We start from the raw sequence: 20823 nt of genomic DNA, 5'->3' as shown, positions 1-20823 counted from the left end.
TGAAAGGAGACTTCAGAGCCGCTTGAAAGAAGGCTTTCGCGCCTCTTGAAAGGAGGCTTCCGACCCTCTTGAAAGGAGGTTTCCGAGCCTCTTGAAAAGATGCTTTCGAGCCTCTTGAAAGTAAGCTTCCGAGCCTCTTGAAAGGAGGCTTCCGAGCTTCTTGAAAGGAGGCTTCCGAGCTTCTTGAAAGAAGGCTTCCGAGCCTCTTGAAAGGAAACTTCAGAGCCTCTTGAAAGAAGGCTTCCGAGCTACTTGAATAGAAGGCTTCCGAGCCTCTTGAAGGGGGCTTCCGAACCGCTTGAAAGGACGCTTCCGAGCCTCTTGAAAGGAGGTTTCCGAGCCTCTTGAAAGGAAGGTTTCGAGCCTCTTGAAAGGAGACTTCAGACCCGCTTGAAAGGAGGTTTCCGAGCCTCTTGAAAGGATGCGTCCGAGCCTCTTGAAAGTAGGCTTCCGAGCCTCTTGAAAGGAGGTTTCCGAGCCTCTTGAAAGGAAGCTTCCGAGCCTCTTGAAAGGAGGCTTCCGAGCCGCTTGAAAGGAGGATTCCGAGCCTCTTGAAAGGAGGTTTCCAAGCCTCTTGAAAGGATGCTTTCGAGCCTCTTGAAAGTAGGCTTCCGACTCTCTTGAAAGGAGGTTTCCGAGCCTCTCGAAAGGAGACCTCAGAGCCGCTTGAAAGGAGGCTTTCGCGCCTTTTGAAAGGAGGCTTCCGAGTCGCTTGAAAGGAGGTTTCCGGGCCTCTTGAAAGAATGCTTCGGAGCCTCTTGAAAGTAGGCTTCCGAGGATGCTTCCGAGTCTCTTGAAAGGAGACTTCAGAGCCGCTTGAAAGGAAGCTTCCGAGCCTCTTGAAAGGAGGTTTCCGAGCCTCTTGAAAAGAGACTTCCGAGCCTCTTGAAAGTAGGCTTTCGAGCCTCTTGAAAGGAGGCTTCCGAGCCTCTTGAAAGGAGGCTTCCGAGCCTCTTGAAAGGAGGCTTCCGAGCCTCTTGAAAGGAGGCTTCTGAGCTCTTGAAAGGAGGCCTGAGCCTCTTGAAAGGAGGCTTCTGAGCCTCTTGAAAGGAGGCTTCCTGAGCCTCTTGAAAGGAGGCTTCTGAGCCTCTTGAAAGGAGGCTTCCTGAGCCTCTTGAAAGGAGGCTTCTGAGCCTCTTGAAAGGAGGCTCTGAGCCTCTTGAAAGGAGGCTTCTGAGCCTCTTGAAAGGAGGCTTCTGAGCCTCTTGAAAGGAGGCTCTGAGCTCTTGAAAGGAGGCTTCCGAGCCTCTTGAAAGAAGGCTTCCGAGCCTCTTGAAAGAAGGCTTCCGAGCCTCTTGAAAGGAGGCTTCCGAGCCTCTTGAAAGGAGTTTTCCGAGCCTCTTGAAAGGAAGCTTCCGAGTCTCTTGAAAGGAGGCTTCCGAGCCGCTTGAAAGGAGGTTTCCGAGCCTCTTGTAAGAAGGCTTCCGAGCTACTTGAATAGAAGGCTTCCCACCCTCTTGAAAGGAGGCTTCCGAGCCGCTTGAAATGAGACTTCAGAGCCGCTTGAAAGGAGGTTTCCGAGCCTCTTGAAAGGAGGTTTCCGAGCCTCTTGAAAGGAGGTTTCCGAGCCTCTTGAAAGGAGGTTTCCGAGCCTCTTGAAAGGAGGTTTCCGAGCCTCTTGAAAGGAGGTTTCCGAGCCTCTTGAAAGGAGGTTTCCGAGCCTCTTGAAAGGAAGCTTTCGAGCCTCTTGAAAGTAGGCTTCCGAGCCTCTTGAAAGGAGGCTTCCGAGCCTCTTGAAAGGAGGCTTCCGAGCCTCTTGAAAGGAGGCTTCCTGAGCCTCTTGAAAGGAGGCTTCTGAGCCTCTTGAAAGGGAGGCTTGAGGCCTCTTGAAAGGAGGCTTCCTGAGCCTCTTGAAAGGAGGCTTCTGAGCTCTCTTAAAGGAGGCTTCTGAGCCTCTTGAAAGGAGGCTTCCAGGCCTCTTGAAAGGAGGCTCTGAGCCTCTTGAAAGGAGGCCTGGAGCCTCTTGAAAGGAAGCCTGAGCCTCTTGAAAGGAGGCTTCTGAGCCTCTTGAAGGAGGCTTGAGCCTCTTGAAAGGAGGCTTGAGCCTCTTGAAAGGAGGCTCTGAGCCTCTTGAAAGGAGGCCTGAGCCTCTTGAAGAAGCCTGAGCCTCTTGAAAGGAGGCCTGAGCCTTGAAAGGAGGCTTCCTGAGCCTCTTGAAAGGAGGCCTGAGCCTCTTGAAAGGAGGCCTGAGCCTCTTGAAAGGAGGCTCTGAGCCTCTTGAAAGGGAGGCCTGAGCCTCTTGAAAGGAGGCTTCTGAGTCTCTTGAAAGGAGGCTTCTGAGCCACTTGAAAGGAGGCTTGAGCCACTTGAAAGGAGGCTTGAGCCTCTTGAAAGGAGGCTTCTGAGCCTCTTGAAAGGAGGCTTCCAGGCCTCTTGAAAGGAGGCTGAGAGCCTCTTGAAAGGAGGCCTGAGCCTCTTGAAAGGAGGCTCTGAGCCTCTTGAAAGGAGGCTTCCTGAGCCTCTTGAAAGGAGGCTTCTGAGCTCTTGAAAGGAGGCTTCCAAGCCTCTTGAAAGGAGGCTTCCGAGCCTCTTGAAAGGAGGCTTCCGAGCCTCTTGAAAGGAGGCTTCCGAGCCTCTTGAAAGGAGGCTTCCGAGCCTCTTGAAAGGCGACTTCAGATCCGCTTGAAAAGAGGCTTTCGAGCCTCTTGAAAAGAGGCTTTCGAGCTTCTTGAAAGGAGGCTTCCGAGCCTCTTGAAAGGAGGTTTCCGAGCCTCTTGAAAGAATGCTTCCGAGCTTCTTGAAAGGAGGCTTCCGAGCCTCTTGAAAGGAGGTTTCCGAGCCGCTTGAAAGGAAGCTTCTGAGCCTCTTGAAAGGAGGCTTCCGAGCCGCATGAAAGGAGACTTCAGAGCCGCTTAAAAGGAAGTTTCCTAGCCTCTTGAAAGGAAGCTTTCAAGCCTCATGAAAGGAAGCTTTCGAGCCGCTTGAAAAGAGACTTCAGAGCCTCTTGAAAGGAGGCCTCCGAGCTTCTTGAAAGTAGGCTTCCGAGCCTCTTGAAAGGAGGCTTCCGAGCCTCTTGAAAGTAGGCTTCCGAGCCTCTTGAAAGTAGGCTTCCGAGCCTCTTGAAAGGAAGCTTTCGAGCCTCTTGAAAGGAAGTTTCCTAGCCTCTTGAAAGGGATTTCCGAGCATCTTGAAAGGAAGCTTCCGAGCCTCTTGAAAGGAGACTTCAGAGCCGCTTGAAAGGATGCTTCCGAGCCTCTTGAAAGGAGGCTTCCGAGCCTCTTGAAAGGAAGCTTCCGAGCCTCTTGAAATTAGTCGGCGACGGTCAAGTTGTGAAACCACCAACGCTGGATAAGGTAAAGAAGGCTTTACATGGGTTGAAAAACAGAGATCCCGGTCGAGCTTCTCAAATTCAGAAGTGAGCGATTCACCACATTATTATGAGGCCATCCAACTAGCCTAAGGGGCAGCTTCTCATCATATATAGTTGGATGGCCTCATATGACTATCTATAAAAAAGGGCACAAACTAGAGTGTGTCAATTACAGAGGGATCACCCTTTAGTGATGAACTCTAATTTTAAAAAATCACTTTAATAAAGTTTAAAAAAAAAAAAAAAGAGGGATCACCCGTCTGAACTCGGCACTGAATCCTGTTACGTATGATGTTTAACAGATTGAAACCACTTTGGAGTCCTTTGTCGGCGAACATACGTGCAACGTTCGATGGCTGTAAATCAACTATTCGAATGGCAGACGAAGTGTCACGGTCACAGCAGGGCAGTAGTGGAGGGTTTTGTTCCACTGAAAAGGGAGACAGCGAGGATAGGCTTAACCATTAACTCTACCAAAACAAAGTACATGGTGGCAGGTAGAGATAGAGGAAGACCTAGTGATGTTGATGCTGAGGTAGTGCTTGATGGGGATGTGTTTGAAGTTGTTGAAGAATTTGTTTACCTTGGAACGCTTGTGTCATGTGACAATGACGTTTTCCATGACCTGAAAAAGACGTATTGCTGCTGCGAATAGGACCTTCTATGGATTACGTAATTAGCTTAGGTCCCACACATGCAGATGGAAACGAAATTTGCTCTGTATAAAAGCTTGTCATAAAGCGTGGACGCTAAAAGAGGCGGTCCGGAGAGCTTTCGGGGTTTTCGAGCGAAAAGTGCTGCGTGGCAATATAACATCTGTCAGAAGAGCAATTTCTTCTGAAGTAATAAATTATGCAACTATGTTGTAATTATTATTTAAAAAACAAACTTGCGTAGAGATTAGAGAATGAGACAATTCAACTTCGTTTTTAGAAGGTTAAGGCGAAAATTCCTTCGAAAATTTCAGAGGAATATTATCGGAAGTATATCAGCAGAAATTTCTTCGGGAATTTTGTACAGCGAAAATTGGTCAAACATTTGTATAGGAAGTCCTCATTCAAATCTTGTAGGAAGTTTCTTGAGGAGTTCATGAAAAATTCGAAATTTTTAGCAAAAAAATAATCCGCAACATTTCTACAGGAATTTCTGGGTTATTTTTTCTGCAATTTCTGCTGAAATCTCCAAGCATATCTGCGAAAAATAACTCCGAGAATTTCTACAGAAATTTATCATTCATGCGCAGATTCATCTCCGGAATTTCTAGGCTAAATCTAAATCCTAAATTTCTCACGGAGGTTCTCCTGGATTTTGTTTTTCAGAAATCCATTTGCTTTTAGAACTGCTGCAGAAATCGATTCAAAATTGTCTGCAGAAAATCTTTCTAGACCTTCAATACCAGAATACCTCCGGGTATTCTTGCAAAAGTTCCCTAGGGAATTTTTGCGGAAATTAAGTTCTAAATTCATTAAAATTAATCTGCAGAAAATCATCGGAGACTACATACGGAAATCGCTTTGGAAATACCTGTCGAAATTATAAAATAATCCGAAACCAAGGACTTCCTGCAGGAAAAACTTTCGAAAAAAATTCAAGGCGCAATTTCCGAGATTTTTCTTACAGAATTTTCTATGATTATCGTTACGGCTATTTCTGAGGAAATTATAACGAGAGCTCTTGCCAAAATTTCTCTGGGAATCCCAGCAAAAAAAAACTTTCGGGAATACATTCGGAAATTCCTCTATGCATTGCTTTGGAAATCGCTTCGGAAATTTCTGCAGACATTGTTTGGTGAAATCCTGCAAACAACCTTCCAGGAATTCTTACAAGGCAGTATTCCTGCGATTTTTTTTTTATAGTAAGTGCTGTGGTCACCGCTTCAAGAATTTTGGTGGTAATTTATTCAAAATCAACGATTTTTCGTATTTTAAATGCAGCAGAAATCCTTATAGAAGCCTTGTGAAAAATCATCCTAAGCGGGTTTCTTTGTAGGGGCCCTCCTTAGTCGTGCGGCTACAAAGCAAGACCATGCTGAGGGTGGTTGGGTACGATTGATACGACCGGTGCCGGTCTAGACAATTTTCGGTTTGGAAATTGTCTCGACTTCCCTTCGAAATTTGAGTTTTTGTTATCGTGATGAAATCTTAGGTCTTTAATGCACAACGTGTCACTTTTCAATGCAATAGGAAGGTTAATATTATTTCTACTTACTATTGGCTTAGGTAGGACATTATGTATTACCTAAAAAGAAAAAAAGAAAATTATTAGAATTTAAAAATTCAAATAAGGAAGCAATCAATTAAAAGATAAATAGCATTTGGCTCGGCAGTAGACTTCATATTGAGATATTGAAATAAAAGAAATAAAAGACATTTTTTTCAAATTTATTTAGTGAATTTTGTTTATCAAATTAACGTTCTATTCATTTTATTTGATCAAGAGTAGCACTTGCACTTGCACCAAGCATGCAGATTAAAGAAAGGTGCCGCAGATGTTCTACCAAGTTTTATTTAAATTATTTTTCTTTTCGGTTATATTACGGGTTTTGATAAGATCAAATCATCTGACTCTCGGCCACCACTAATAAACAAATATAAGCGACATATATCTAACAATAATTAGTAAAAATTGGCCAAGTTGATACAAGAAAACATTTTTTTGATAGGTTCTAATTCTAATGCAGGTTTGATAGGTTCTAGGCTTCTAATGCAAATTTTTATCACTAACACCTAACTATTTATTATTACAAAATGCCTCCAAATATAGACTCATTGATTTCACAAAACGGAAGTCAAGTTCTTTAACCCCACAAACGAACCCCACGGGCTCTTCCAAAAATATCCATATTTTTGGAGTTTGAATACATGATTTTTTTTTCAAATGGATGAAACACCCCACCCGATCAAACGAAATCTTATAAGCACTATGATTCTAATCTAATCCGGCCGCGCCAATAAATTTGCTGATCCGAATATCACACAAATCATTACTGAAGTCCGATGTTAATTGAGTCTTATTTACAAAACTTCCGGGTACGTATCATCCCATGTACCTAATGAGTGCTGCAATTTTATTTGTCACTACCTTTTGTGCTCAAGGAAATGGTTCCATTCTGTCAGTTAACTTGTCTCACAAAGAGCTACTATTGAGAAATTAACCACCTCCAATACCCATATAGGGAAGTCCAAAAATCTCGTACCCGTCAACCCCAGTCGCGCTCTAAATTACATTTCCTTTGAAACTATCTGAAGTGCCCCACTTGATCAAAATCAGAGCTGGCAAACCGTTTGCACTTACTTTGATTCCCCCCGAACCGCAAGTTGAGTGTGCCGAGCACTCTTCATCATACTTGTTCTTTCGAGGGACTTTCCGGCCTTTAACCGATAGTCGGCCCACTTCACCCCTCGATCGTTCGTTCGTTCGTTTGTTGTCATGTGCCAACCGTAAAATGTAGCAATCTCTTGACACTACAATTACCTCCGCTTCTCCGGGGGTGCCCCTTCTAACCGCCGCTCGCCGATCAATAATTGCCCCGTCCCCGTCGGTCGTTTGGCCGGTCGGACGGTCGCACCACTTTACTTCAGTGGTCAATTGTTTTCAAGAATTAACAACTTGATTACTCTCTCGAGTACGAGCGACGTTTGACTGCGTGGTGCGGCGTTGCGGTGAAGTGAAGTCTGGGGGAAAATTCAAGAGTGCATGTCGAACTCTCAAGCTACTTTCACCAATCACGCGCGCGGCCTCAAACTTACTTTTTCTCGCCCCGAAATGCTTACACGTCTCACTGTCTTAAGCTATAGCTCCACTTGGCGGTGGTATGACGGCGAAGCTCGAGAGTTCCCACTCAATCAGCACCGCCGAGAGACCCACTTGTGGTCGTGTGGTGGTTCTTGATGATGCGTCCCCCCTAATTCCACTTTCCACAAAACCGTGGATTATAACACCTCGAATCGTCGGCGCGGCGGCGGTGGCATCGTCACTTTCCATAATTCGATTTCTCGGGCTGCTGCTTCTCCCCGGACACATTCCCAGTTCGGTCACACTTTCAATATGGCTCACCTCCAGATGGCGCCCCCTCACGGAACCACAATCAACGTTGGGGCCCGGTCGGTTGATCTCAAGTGGAATCCCATGTCAAGCCGATTTGCCCAAACGACAATATGGACGCGGAGAAAGGTCTAAGGCAGGTGCCAAACCAAATGGCTAGAAAGTGTAATTTTTGACGGTATAATGCAATTTAGCCGAACGGTTCTGCTCCTACCAGCTACCATCATCTGTGTGATTATGTTATTCAGCGGGTCAGTGGTTCTCGAATTCCGAGTAATCCAATTCCATCACTGGATTTAATTGTTAAACTCTTAAAATTGTAATTTAAGAATTTAACAGAAAAAAACTTCCAGTTAATCTTTTTTTATGCAATTTCAAAAAAAAATTTATTTTTGTACATCTCGTACATAGCGTAGTACATCCCGACGGGATTTCCAGTTCTAAATCCGCTAATTGGAAGCTTGAAAACTGCTGCAGCGCAGACGACCGCTCCACCGCTATAATTACCATTAGGATGCCTTTTTTGCCCCGAATTGAACCATTCCTGAAATTAGACTCCAGCCACCATTCCATGAAACCCATCACGACGGTGTCGACGACCGCGGGAACGGTGTCTGGTGGACCTATATGGAAAGGTTAAGTTCCAAAGCTGCAAACCGCGGCACCACCACCGCGGTATAATCTTCCTGGGAGCGAAATTGATATTGCACTTTCTCTCAGCACCTTCCAGCGCTCGTGCGAACCATTTTCATTCGACCTGCTCGCCCCTTCCCCAATTGGACGTTAGACTCGGGGAGAGGGACCTGCGATGTGGATCAATCAATCAGAGCGGTGAGTCAGATAGATGGACGGACGGACGGTCGGACAGGGTCCGTGTCAAATCCGTCGCCCGACTGAACAGCCGCTCTCTTCCTAAAACGTGCGGAATTGCGAGGCGAAAGAAAAAGGCCGACCATTATCGAACCCGGCCGGACTGTTTTGAGAATCGCGCACCGCGCTTTCCAAGCGGCTGGAGAAGATTTGTGTGCGCCTTTCAAGTCCCGATCAATCCGAGCCGCCGCGGTCGCCACCACCACCATCATCATCGTCAGGAACAGTGCGAAGAATGCGCCCAAAGATTTGCGAGCGCGCTCGCGGAAATACCTTCTTCGCGTCGAGTGGAGTGGAGTTACCTCCGGTGATTGAGGGTGCAATGAGGGTCCCAGCATCAACAGCAGCCAGCAGCGGTGGCTACGACAAAGAGCGCATGGCGAAGAAGATGACGACGGTGAAGTTGATTGGAGGCTTGATGGGACCGTTGGCTGAGCAGCGGACTGAAGAGGCGAGAAAAAATCAACAAACACCTTTCGATAGCCGCCGACAATGATGGGTCGGTGATTGGAGTTTTTGTTGGAGTGCAAGCGTTGGAGATCGGTCGGCTTTCGGGATAAAGCTGGATGGGGGTTTGGCTTTAGAGATGCGGCAAGCTTATCGTTTCAAAGTTCGAAACGAATTATATGGAATGCGCTGCAATTTCTTTTCAATCGCTAAATGTGTAAACATTGCTTATCAAATCCAAATGATGATGAACAATTAAAAAAAATAGATAAGAGTTTTATCAGCGTTCTGTTTCGTTCCGGAACTCGCCGAAAAATATCGACTGATTGTCTGTTAGCTGTTATCAACACAATGCCGATATCACTTTCAAAAACCCCACTAAATCAACGCTTATTATTCCGACAATGTAACAATGCAATTTATGATCCATTATATAGCGGGCTTGGTAGTCATATGGCTACTGCTTCTGCCTCATACGCAGAAGGTCGTGGGTTCAATCCCAGGTCCGTTCCATTCTCCTACTTTGTATCTTTCTCTATATTTCTCATGTTCTAGTAATCGCTAGAACTGGAAATGGACTTCCATGCCGTTTCCATATCAATTCGTATACCTTCGACTTGGAGACGAGCCAGCCTCGGGCTAAAAGTCTCCCTAAATGAAAAACATAAAAAAAATACCTTCAACTTGAATATTCTAACAGTAATCTGCCAGAATTGAAAATGAACTATATATAAAGCGCGTTTCCAAACATCCAATTAGAAATTCCATCAGTTGCTTTCTCCTATCTATCACATTGGCAGCTCGTTAACCAAGACGGACCTCTGCCTCTCGAACCTAACCCAAAAATTCCAACAAATTCCGCATGAACTCGTGGCAAGTGCAGAGGTATATTCGGCTTGCAGTGGGCGAGTGATTGCATTATCATTTTCTCCCCCTTCCCTACATTGACTTGCATTCTGACGTGGCAGGCACCAGTATGACCTAACAAATGAGATCACCAGTACTTGTACATTGAAGATGTGTGCTAGTCCCAAAGCAAACATCTGTTGGTTCCCTGTGCAAGAACAGCTGATCTGGCCATAATGGAGTAGCAACTACGAGCAGTCAATCAAGCTCAAGCTCAAGCTCAAGCTCAATGTAACAATGCAATTTATGATCCATTATCATCACCATAGACACAAGCAAAGGATTCGATTGGATACAATCCAATTTGATTGGAATTTTGGGATTTGATTGGAATCCCGAATGGAGTCGGATTGGAATCCCAAATGTTGTTAGATTGGGGCCCCAAATGGAAAAAAAAGATTCGATTGGAATGCCAAATGAACCCCAAATTGGGTTGGATTGCAGTCCTGAATGGTTTTCGATCTCAAATTGAATTTGATTAGATTACCAATTAGGATTTGATTAGAATCCCAAATTGGAATGAATTGCATGAAAGTTAATTTCTAAGCAATCTGCTTGCTAGAAAACCCTTCAAACTGCCGCAGGAATTGGAATTTTTTGGAAAGATGTTCCAAAAAAATACTAGTGACCTTTTGAATTACAGACGATAATATGCACTAAAATTTGGTTAAACTTGAAACTGTCTGACAATTTTTAATTGATTTATCGCTTGACTGATTAACGCCTCCAATTATTCTTACTTACACACTGACGCCAAATTGTAAATTAACCAAGTACGCAAAAATGGCGGTGCCCCACCATAACTAGAACTGTGGCGCCGCCAGCGGTCTTCAACTAATCCGCATATAATAACTGTTTTGAAGCAAGGATGAAACTTTGGATGTTGTCAAAGCAATTCTGAACATGTTCTAGTACAAGAAAGTTGCACCAAAAGGCACCAAAGGTTATATACCAAGCGACTCAGCTCAACGAACTGAGCAGATGTCTGTCTGTCCGTGTGTATGTGCCTGTGTGCACATGCGCCATTAAAAACATTAGCTGGTTGATCACTATTGAATTGCATTCCGAAAAATTCTAAATATTAAAATAGTTTTGAAACATAGTGAATAATTAGTCATAACATACTCTAAAATGCCTTGGAGAATCAACCCAGCTCTTCTACTCGGTTTAGCACACGACTTCAATACAACAAATGGGACACAAGCTTTGATAGCATGCAGGTTAGTACGCATAACGCCATAACCCTTTTACAGGTAGAAAAAAGCTCGCATGCTAATAAAATTTTACTTAGCATTCACGAAAATACACTCCAAAGCAAATAATTCAGCATTTTAACTAATTTTCCGATAATGAATTTGATTGATTAATTGGATTGTTTAATAATTTAATTAATCTGTTTTTGCCTTTCTCGTACAACGAAGTTGTACCGAAAGGCTATCATTTCACTCCGAAAACGAACTTTTTAAAGAAGCCTCTGAGACCCATAGTGTTATATACCAATCGACTCAGCTCGACGAACTGAGCACATGTCTGTCTGTCCGTTTGTATGTGTGTGCACAAAAGCTAAAAAAAAACATTAGACAACTTTTCGTATAGTAATCGATTACCGATTTTCTCGCAACAAGTTTTATTCGACAGTGGACAAATCCTTGTTGATCACTATCAAATTTGAAAACGATCGGTCATTGCGTTTAAAAGTTATGAAGAAAATGGTACATCGAACCATATAAGCCCCATACAAGGTTGGTGTCTTAACTAAAAGCGAGAAAGGCACCACCAACGCTAGGTGTATTAATCTGGGTTTTTGTTTCAATTTCAAAATTTGCAAAATAATTTTCAAACTTTTACATTTTTAAATCCCAAAACGTTTAAGTTTTAGATTTTTTTTATTTCCTTATTTTTAAGATAATAAAAATTTATAATTTTCATATTTAGGATTTTTTGAAATTAAAAATGTTTCATGAGTTTAAGTACACCCGATTCTGTTTTTACACAATTTTAACAATTTTTTTGCAAAGTTGCTCCATTTTGCATGATTCGAGAAAACATAAAACTTTTTTTACACGGATTTTAGAATTTTGAACTGAAAACATTTTTTCTACACAGAACGCGACCCTCGTGTAAAAAAAGAATCGGGTGTATTTAAATTTTCAAACCTCGAAAATTTTAAATTTCAGAATTTATTTTCCTAATTTGAATTTTATAATTTAAGAGTTTTTTTGCGTTTCAATTTTAATACTTTGGAAGTTTTAAACATTTTAAGGTTAAAATTTTATAAATTTAAAAAAATTTGTTTTCAATTTTTTAAATATTATATGTTTAAATTTAAAATTTTTATATTAATTTATTTATAATTTTTTAACTTAAATTTTCAAAACTTGAAATTTTTTAATTTTTAATCCCTCAATATTTCAATTTTGAATTTGTAAATTTTTCAAAGTTTTAGATGTTTAATCCAAAATAAAAAAAATAATTTAAAGCCTAAATTCAACATTTTACGATTCTTGTTTTTAGTTCAAAATTTGTAAGTTTAAAGCTTAAATTTGTTTTCCTCAAGATTTTAATGTTTGAAGCTTTATTTTTTAATGCTTTACATTCGAATTAATTTTTTTTTATTCTTTGAATTTTTTTTGTAATTCCAGATGTTTGAATTGTTTTAAATTAATTAATTAAAAAGTTTTTTTTTTATTTTCTATAATGTTGGGAAGTTTTTTATATTTCATATTGGGTTGATAAAAATAATAAAAAAAAAAACAATTATTTCTTCCGCTCTCTCTCAGATATTTTGCCCAAAAATAATATTTTGAGAGGGCAACAAAAAAAAAGCCGTATAATTTTGAAGATTTTCAAAACATTCTTTAACAAAACCGAGAAGTTGTTTAATTTTTTTTCATTTCAATATTTATTTTTTTTTATCCCCCCTTCCCCTGACCTTGCGAAGACCAGTAGGACATAATTTTAATGAAAAAAAAATGTATTTTTTTATAAATATTTCAATTTTTAAATTTCAAATGTTTGTTATTTCATTTATTTTATAAACTTTCAAAGTTTTAATTTAAAAATGTTTAAATCCTTGAATTTTTAAATTTTCAAAATCATATATTTTTTTTTGTTTTTCATTACCAACAATCAAAAAAATTCAAAAATTTTAAATTTCTCAATTTTTTTACGGGCTTACATTTTTGAACTTTGAAAGTTTTCTTATTTTTGAGTCTTAAATTTTATTTAATTTTTAAATTTTTAAATTGAAGAACTAGAAATCTTAAATTTCAATTTTTTATTCTTCTAATTTTCAATTTTAATAGTTTTGAATTTCTGTAGTTTTTGTCTTTTTTATTTTTAGTTCTAAACCAGCCATTTTTTTAGTTCTAAACCAGCCAACTTCTAAATTTCTCAAAAAAAATAATTTTTACATTTAAATTTTTACACAAATTTGTAGATTTTAGAAGTTTAAAAAATATATTTTTTTTTTATTTTTAATCACAACATTTTCAAATTTAAAAGTTTTTATAGTTTTTTTATAATATTTTTTTAAAAATTACAGTTTTATATTTCATTTGATTTTAAAATTCAAAAGTTCCAAAGTTTTTATTTTTTGTTTATTTGAAATTTTTTAAGTTTTAACATTTTTAGGTTTATTTATTTTGAAACTTTCAAATTTTTCGATTTGTTTTTTTTTCTCTATTTTTCAGTTTCAAGATTTTTCAATTTTTCAATCCTTGTATTTGATTTTATTTAGCTTGAAAAATTTTCAATTTAAAAATACTTTTGTAATTCTTTAAAGGCCGCTATAAGTACTTAAAAACAAATATGTCCTAACACCCCGGAAATAATGATTCTCGAACCCCCCCCCCCCCCTTTTCCCTTATCTTTTGAATACCAGTAGGACATGAATTTGATTATATATATTATGATTTTTTTAAATAATTCAAGTTTAAAATTCCTCGAATTTTCAAATTTTTTAAATTTTAAATATTTGACATTTTATTTATTCTATAAACTTTTAGTTTTATTTTAAAAATTTTAAATCTCTCAATTTCTTAATTTTCAAAATAAAATATTTTCTATTTCTTTTAGTTTTCATAAAAAGCAATAAAAAAAAATCCACATTTTTTTTAAATTTCAGAAATGTTTACGGTTAAGGTTTTACATTCACATTTTGGAACTGTGAAAGTTTTCTTATTTTTTAATCCTAAATCTTTTTTTTATTTCAAAATAAAATAAAATCTCAAATTTCGATTTCTTTAATTCTTTTAATTTTTAATTCCAATATTTTCTATAGGTTAATTTCTTTCTTTCTATAGGTTTGGGTTTTTTATTTTTCATTCAAATAATTTCTATTTTTTTTTTTCAATTTTAAAATTTCTCAAAAAAATTAATTTTTACCTATAATTTTTTTACTTAAATTTTTGAATTTATTTTTGCCTTTCTCGTACACCTAAGTTGTACCGAAAGGCTATCATTTCACTCAAAACGAACTTTTGATAGAAGGCTCTGAGACCCATAGTGATATATATCAATCGACTCAGTTCGACGAATTGAGATGTCTAAGTCTGTTTGTGTGTGTATGTGTATGTGTGTGTGTATATGTGTGCACAAAAGCTATAAAAACATTAGACAACTTTTCGTATAGAAATCCTTAACCGATTTTCTCGCAACAAGTTTCATTCGACAGGGGACAAAGCCTTATTGATCACTATTGAATTTTATAACGATCGGTCATTGCGTTTAAAAGTTATGAAGAAAATGGTACATCGGACCATATAAACCCCATATAAGGTTGGTGTCTTAACTAAATGCGAGAAAGGCACCATCAACGCTAGGTGGATTAATCTGGGTTTTTTACTTAAATTTATGAACTTTAAAAGTTTTAGACTTTCAAAGTTTCAAAGTAGAAACTTCCATTTTTTAATTTATTTTTGCCTTTCTTGTACACAGGATTTTGTTTTTACACGATTTTTTTTTCGCTCGGTTTTTTGATCGTGTGACCTCAATTTACCACCAAAATCTTCGCAACATGTTTCCAAAAATCCAGAATAAATCAAAGAAAAATCACATGATAATTAATATACGTTAAACATTTAGGATGAGTAGAAAATTGAGAAAATGTAAATCGCGTAAAAACAGAATCCAGTGTATACAAAGTATACGTAAAGGCTATAGGATCACTCCAAAACCGAACTTTTGATAGAAGGCTCGGAGACCCATAGTGTTATATATCAATCGACTCAGCTCGACGAATTGAGGTGATGTCTGTATGTGTGTATGTATGTGTGTGTGTACAAAAATGTGAGACACACTTTTTGGTACTTAGCATTATTCGATTTGCTCGCAACAAGTTGCAGTCGACGCGGATTGCGGTCTAGTTGTTTCCTATTGAAAATTGGCCCGATCGGTCATTGCGCTCTAAAGTTATTGAAAAAACATTGTTTTTCTGTCAAGAGTCCCCCCTCGGAAATTTTTTTTTTTTTTCAGAGATTGCAGCAATACATTTAAATGACGGCAAATGCATGAGAATTGATGGAAAAAGTAAAATCTATCCCCCTAAAGTGCTATTTCGACTTCTCTTATGTGTTTTTTTAAAAAAAAATTTTTAATGCACGAGAAAGGCACCACCAACGCTAGGTGGATTGATCTGGGCTTGACCCCCCTCTCCTCCCTTGACCTTTTGAAGACCAGTAGGACATAATTTCAATGAAATATTTGTAACGGTCTTATGAATTATTAAATATTTTGATTTTTAAATTACTCAAATTTAAAATTTTTTGAATTTCAAATATTTGTTATTTTATATCTTGGCCGATTTCAACCAAATTTGGTACACACATTCTCTATCCTCAGGGAAGTTAACAAAGGGGTGGGAGGGTCATTTAGGAAAGGGGAGGGTTTTGTTTAGAAAACGAACAATTATGTGTAACTTTCATCTCCCAGGACCGATTTCAACCAAATTTTGTACACATATTCACTATAAGGAAACAATCATATGAGAGATTTTGGGAAAGGGGAGGGGTCTGGAGGGAGGGTATTGTTCAGAAAACGGGTAATTTAGAGTAAATTCTGAACCCCTGCACCGATTTCAACCAAATTTGATACACACATTCTCTACCCTAAAGAAAAAGATAACAAATGGGGGTGGGGCGGTCATTGTAAAAAGAGGGAGGTATGGGGGAGGGTTGTCTTTATAAAACGAGCAATTCAGTGTTACTCCCAACTTCCAGTACCCATATCAACCAAATATTGTACACATATTCACTAAGAGAAGTCGATCACATGGAAGTGTAATTTGGGAAAGAGGGAGGGGTCTGGGGAGGGTATTGTTCAGAAAACAGGCAATTCAGTGTTTCTTTTGAACCCTGGACCGCTTTCATCCAAATTTGGTACACATTCTCTATCCTAAGGAGAAAATAACAAAGGGGTGGGATGATCATTGGGAAAAGGGAGGGTAAGGGGAAGGGTTGTCTTTAGAAAAGAGCAATTCAGTGTAACACCCAACTCCCAGGACCAATTTCAGCCAAATTTGGTGCACACATTTTCTATTCTAAGGAGAAGATAACAAAGAAGGTGGGAGGTCATTTTGGAAAAGGGAAAGTTATGGGGGAAGGGTTGTCTTTAAAAATGAGCAATTCAGTGTAACTCCCAGGATAAATTCCAACCAGATTTGGTACACTTATTCTCTATTTTTGGAAGATGTTTATTGAAAAGGTAGGGCCAAACAAAGATATAAAAATATATTGATACAAAGGTTCAATTCTATGAGCGGTAGATCTACCTCTGTGGGTTTCGTGCTACAGCATTGGACATTTTAATTCTATAATTTACTTTTCAGTCCCTAGCAAAGCCGGATACATATAGCTATTAGCTATCTATATATCTCGGATACTTATTCAACGTATGTGACGTATGTGATTTTGTAAACAAAAATTTAAACGTTGATTTCTGCAATCTGATAGCACTCCCACGCAAACTATCGCCACATACAGGTAGGGGGAGGTTTCGGATACATGTTCGTTGTATTGGTTTGCGTGGGAGTGTCATCATATTTGACAAATCGACGTATGCATCTTTGTTTACAAAATCACATACGTCGTTTTGAATAAGTTGCCGAGATATATAAAACTCAATGTTTGTATGTTTGTGTGTGTGCTCCAGCCTAACTTCTGAACCCATTATTGTATTGTTTAGTTATCGATCAATTCAACCATTTATCGAAATCATGGTTTGCCCAACGTAAAAAGCAATGATTAATGTGTTTCCTTCTGGATGGTGAATGTGATCCCTTCTTTAAAAATAGACGTTTGCTCGGAATAAGGCATCGGTGGATGTTTGTCCTTCTTTAGAAATAGACGTTTGCCCGGAATATGGCGATTATGGGTTCGCTCCTTTTCCAAATTCAGTCAATGTTTTCAATTGAATCTGCCTTCTTTTATTCAAATGATGAAGTATCTATAAATCCTGTTGACCAATTGGTTTATTCATTTTCCGATTGTGAAAAAAACTGCGAATCAAACTGGCAATTGCGAGCAAGGCCGGGTACATAAAGCTAGTATTTTATAAACTTTCAAAGTTTTAATTTTGAAATCCTTCAATTTTTAATTTTTCAAATAAAATATTTTCAATTTCTTAAGTTTTTTTTTATTATAGTTTTCATTGCCAACAATCAATCAATTTCTAATATATTAAATTAATTTAAATTTATAAATTTCAAAAAATTTTACGCTCAAGGTGTTACATGTTTGAACTGTGAAACTTTTCTTTTTTTAGTTTCAAAATTAATTTTTGTTAATTCTGAAAATAAAGAATTTCAAATTTATGTAGTTTTTGATTTTATTTTATTTTAAATTCAAAACATTTCTAGTTTTTTTTTTTCAATTTCTAAATTTTTCAAAAAATTAAGTTTTAACATTTAAATTTTTGAACTTTGAAAGTTTTAGAATTTCAAAATTTTTAAATATGAAAATTCCATTTTTTTAATTTTTTTTTAAATTTTTAAAAACTTTTTGTGTTTTTATAGTTTTCATTTTTTTTTTCAAAATTCAAGGCTTATATTTCGTTTTATCTTAAAATTTTTAAATTCTAAAGTTAACAGGCTTTTAATTTGTAATTTTTTAAGTTTAAACATTTTTTAGTTTAATTATTTTAAAACTTTTAAAATTCAAATTTATAAATTTTTCAATTGGTTTCTATTTTTTCATTTTTTTGTATTAGGATTTTTTAATTTTCCAATCCTTACATTTGATTTTTTTTTAACTTCCAAATTTGAAAAAAATTAAATAATTTTTTTTTCTTTTAATTTTGTATTTTATAATTTTGAATGATTTAAATTTTGAGTTTTTGGAATTTTAAATGTTTGTATGAATATTTAAGTGCAGAGATCTTTTTCATTTTTGGGTTTTTTAAATTATTAAATTTCTCGATCTTCGAATTGTAAAATAATTTAAATTAATTAAATTTTTGAAATATTGCATCTGAAAATTTAAAATTTCTTATATTATTTTTTTTAATAATTTAAAGACTTAAATTTTCAAGACTTAAAATTTCATATCTCAATTTCTTCAATTTCTCTTTTAATTTTTAATTTTTTAAACCCTTCAATTTTTTACATTCGAAATATAATTTTTGCCTTTCTCGTATACAAAGTATACGTAAAGGTTATACAAAACAGAACTTTTCATAGAAAGCTCGGAGACCCATAGTGTTATATACCAATCGACTCAGCTCGACGAATTGAGGTGATGTCTGTATGTGTGTATGTGTGTGTGTGTGTGTACAAAAATGTGAGACACACTTTTTGGTACTTAGTATTACTCGATTTGCTCGCAACAAGTTGCAGTCGACGCGGATTGCGGTCTAGTTGTTTCCTATTGAAAATTGGCCCGATCGGTCATTGCGTTCCAAAGTTATTGAAAAAACATTGTTTTTCTGCCAAGGGTCCCCCCTTGGGAAATTTTTTTTCAAAAATGAAATTTTTTTTTTTTAAGATTGCAGCAATGCATTCAAATAACCGCAAATGCATATGAATTGATGGAAAAAGTTAAATCTACACCCTTAAAGTGCTATTTCGACCTCTCTTATGTGTTTTTCTTATTTTTTTAATGCGCGAGAAAGGCACCACCAACGCTAGGTGGATTGATCTGGGTTTTTTCTTTAAATTTTGTATTTTATAATTTTGAATGATTTAAATTTTGAGTTTTTGGAATTTTAAATGTTTGTATGAATATTTAAGTGCACAGATTTTGTTTTTTTTATTTTTGGGTTTTTTAAATTATTAAATTTCTTGATCTTTGAATTGTAAAATAATTTAAATTAATTGAATTTTTAAAATATTGTATCTGAAAATTTAAAATTTTTAATATTATTTGTTTTATAATTTTAATACTTAAATTTTCAAGACTTAAAATTTCATCTCTCAATTTTTCAATTTCTCAATTTTAAATTATTAAATTTTTCAAACTTTTAAATGTTTAGATTTTTGTAACTATTTTTTTTTAAATTTTTTGTCATTCTCCAAATTTTACATTTTGCAATTCTTTTTCTAAGTTCAAAATTTTTAAGTTTAAAATTTGATAATTTCTTCAAACTTTCAAAGTTTTAATTTTTAAATTTTTAAACCCTTCAATTTTTGAAGTGTGAATCATTTTTTTATTTTTTTACATTCGAATTTCTTGGATTTTTTTGTAATTTTAAAATGTTTGAATTGTTTAAATTATTCAAATTTTAAATTCATTAATTTAAGTATTCATTAATTTGCATGTTGTTGGGATTTTTTTAAATTATTTTTTGAATCTCAAATGTTTGAATTTATTTTATAAACTTTCAAAGCTTAAATTTTTAAATCTTTCAATTTTTTAATTTTCAAAATAGAATAATTTCTCATTTTCTCAGTTTTTATTCGAATACTAGCAGACCCGACGAACTTCGTTTCGCCTAAAATTGATTTATTCTCTGATTAATTCTCGAGTTATGAAGAAATTGATGTTTCATTTGTATGGGAGCCCCCCTTTCCAAAGGGGGAGGGGTCTCGAACCATCTTAAGAACCTTCCCCGGCCCCAAAAACCTCTGCATACAAATTTTCACGCCGATCGGTTCAGTAGTTTCGGAGTCTATAAGGTTCAGACAGACAGAAATTCATTTTTATGTATATAATTTTTTTGCTAAAATTTTAAGTTTCTCAAATTATGTTTTTCAAATTCAGAGGACCAAGATTCGGAGACCAAAAGCTCGGCGAATTGAGGAATTGCTCACATCAAGTTCCATTCGACGGGGAATGCTGCCCCATTGTTTGCTATTAAAAATTGGCCAGATTTGACTATGGGACCAGAAGTTATGGCCAAAATATATTTTTCATGATCAAACACGCTAAAAAACTCACTTATATTTTTAGTATTTTTCTTTTGCACGAAAAAGGCACCAACACCGCTAGGTGGATATATCAGGGTTTTTTTTTCAAAATTTAAGTTTTATTTTTCATTTAATTGAAAAAAAATTCTAATGTTTTCAGTTTTTTATTTTTTATTAGTAAATGTTTAAGTTTAAACATTTTTAAGTTTACATATTTTAAAACTTTTAAATTTTAATTTTATAATTTGTTTAAAATTGATTTCTTTTTCTCGTTCTTTAGTAGATTTTTTAATTTTTCAAGTTTTTATTTTTTTTTGTTTGGTAAATATTAAATTAATTTTTTTTATTCTTCTAATTTTGTATTTTAAATTTTTAAATGAGGCCGATAAAATATTTAAAATCCCCCCCCCCCCCGATTTTTTTTGCCAAAAAAAATTAGATTTTGAAGGGGGCAATAAAATTAAATTCGGAAAATTTCGAGGATTTTCAAAACATTCTTTAACAAATCCGAGTAGTTTTTTGATTTTTTTTCATTTTAATATTTATTTTTTATTTTCCCCTCCCCCTCGACCTTTCGGTTTAGGTTAATCAGTAGGACAAAAAGTTAATTAAATATTTGTAACGGCCTTTTAAGTTTTTTAGTTTAAAATATTTATGTTTATACATTTTAATTTTTAGAGGCGTTGTTTTTCATTTTTGTTTTTTTTTTAATTTTACAGTTTTTAGTTTGATTTTTTTAAATTATTAAATTGATTAATCTTTGAATTATAAAAATATGAAATTGATAAAAAAAATTGATAAATCGATGAAACAAATTCGAGGATATACAAAGTGACCACAAAGTAAATCATTTGTTATTGAAGTGAATGTTAACAGAAACTTGAATAGCTTTAATTATTTCTCTTAT

At 36.3% G+C, this 20823-nt stretch overlaps 1 protein-coding gene across 7 annotated transcripts in view; it reads right to left on the bottom strand.

Moving 5' to 3' along the window:
- Positions 1-20823, bottom strand: part of LOC134226090 (uncharacterized) — a 631583-nt gene that overhangs the window by 163527 nt on the left and 447233 nt on the right. For 2 of the 7 annotated variants that reach the window (XM_062706634.1, XM_062706635.1), the window contains exon 2: positions 5519-5548. The exons of the other annotated variants lie outside the window; for them this stretch is intronic. The gene's annotated coding sequence lies outside the window, so the exon portion shown is untranslated. The remainder of the gene's footprint in view (positions 1-5518; positions 5549-20823) is intronic. 7 annotated transcript variants of the gene reach the window in all.

This window comes from Armigeres subalbatus, chromosome 3 (assembly GCF_024139115.2).
Source record: "Armigeres subalbatus isolate Guangzhou_Male chromosome 3, GZ_Asu_2, whole genome shotgun sequence".
NCBI classification, from domain to species: Eukaryota; Metazoa; Arthropoda; class Insecta; order Diptera; family Culicidae; genus Armigeres; species Armigeres subalbatus.
This window is presented reverse-complemented; position numbering and strand designations above follow the sequence as displayed.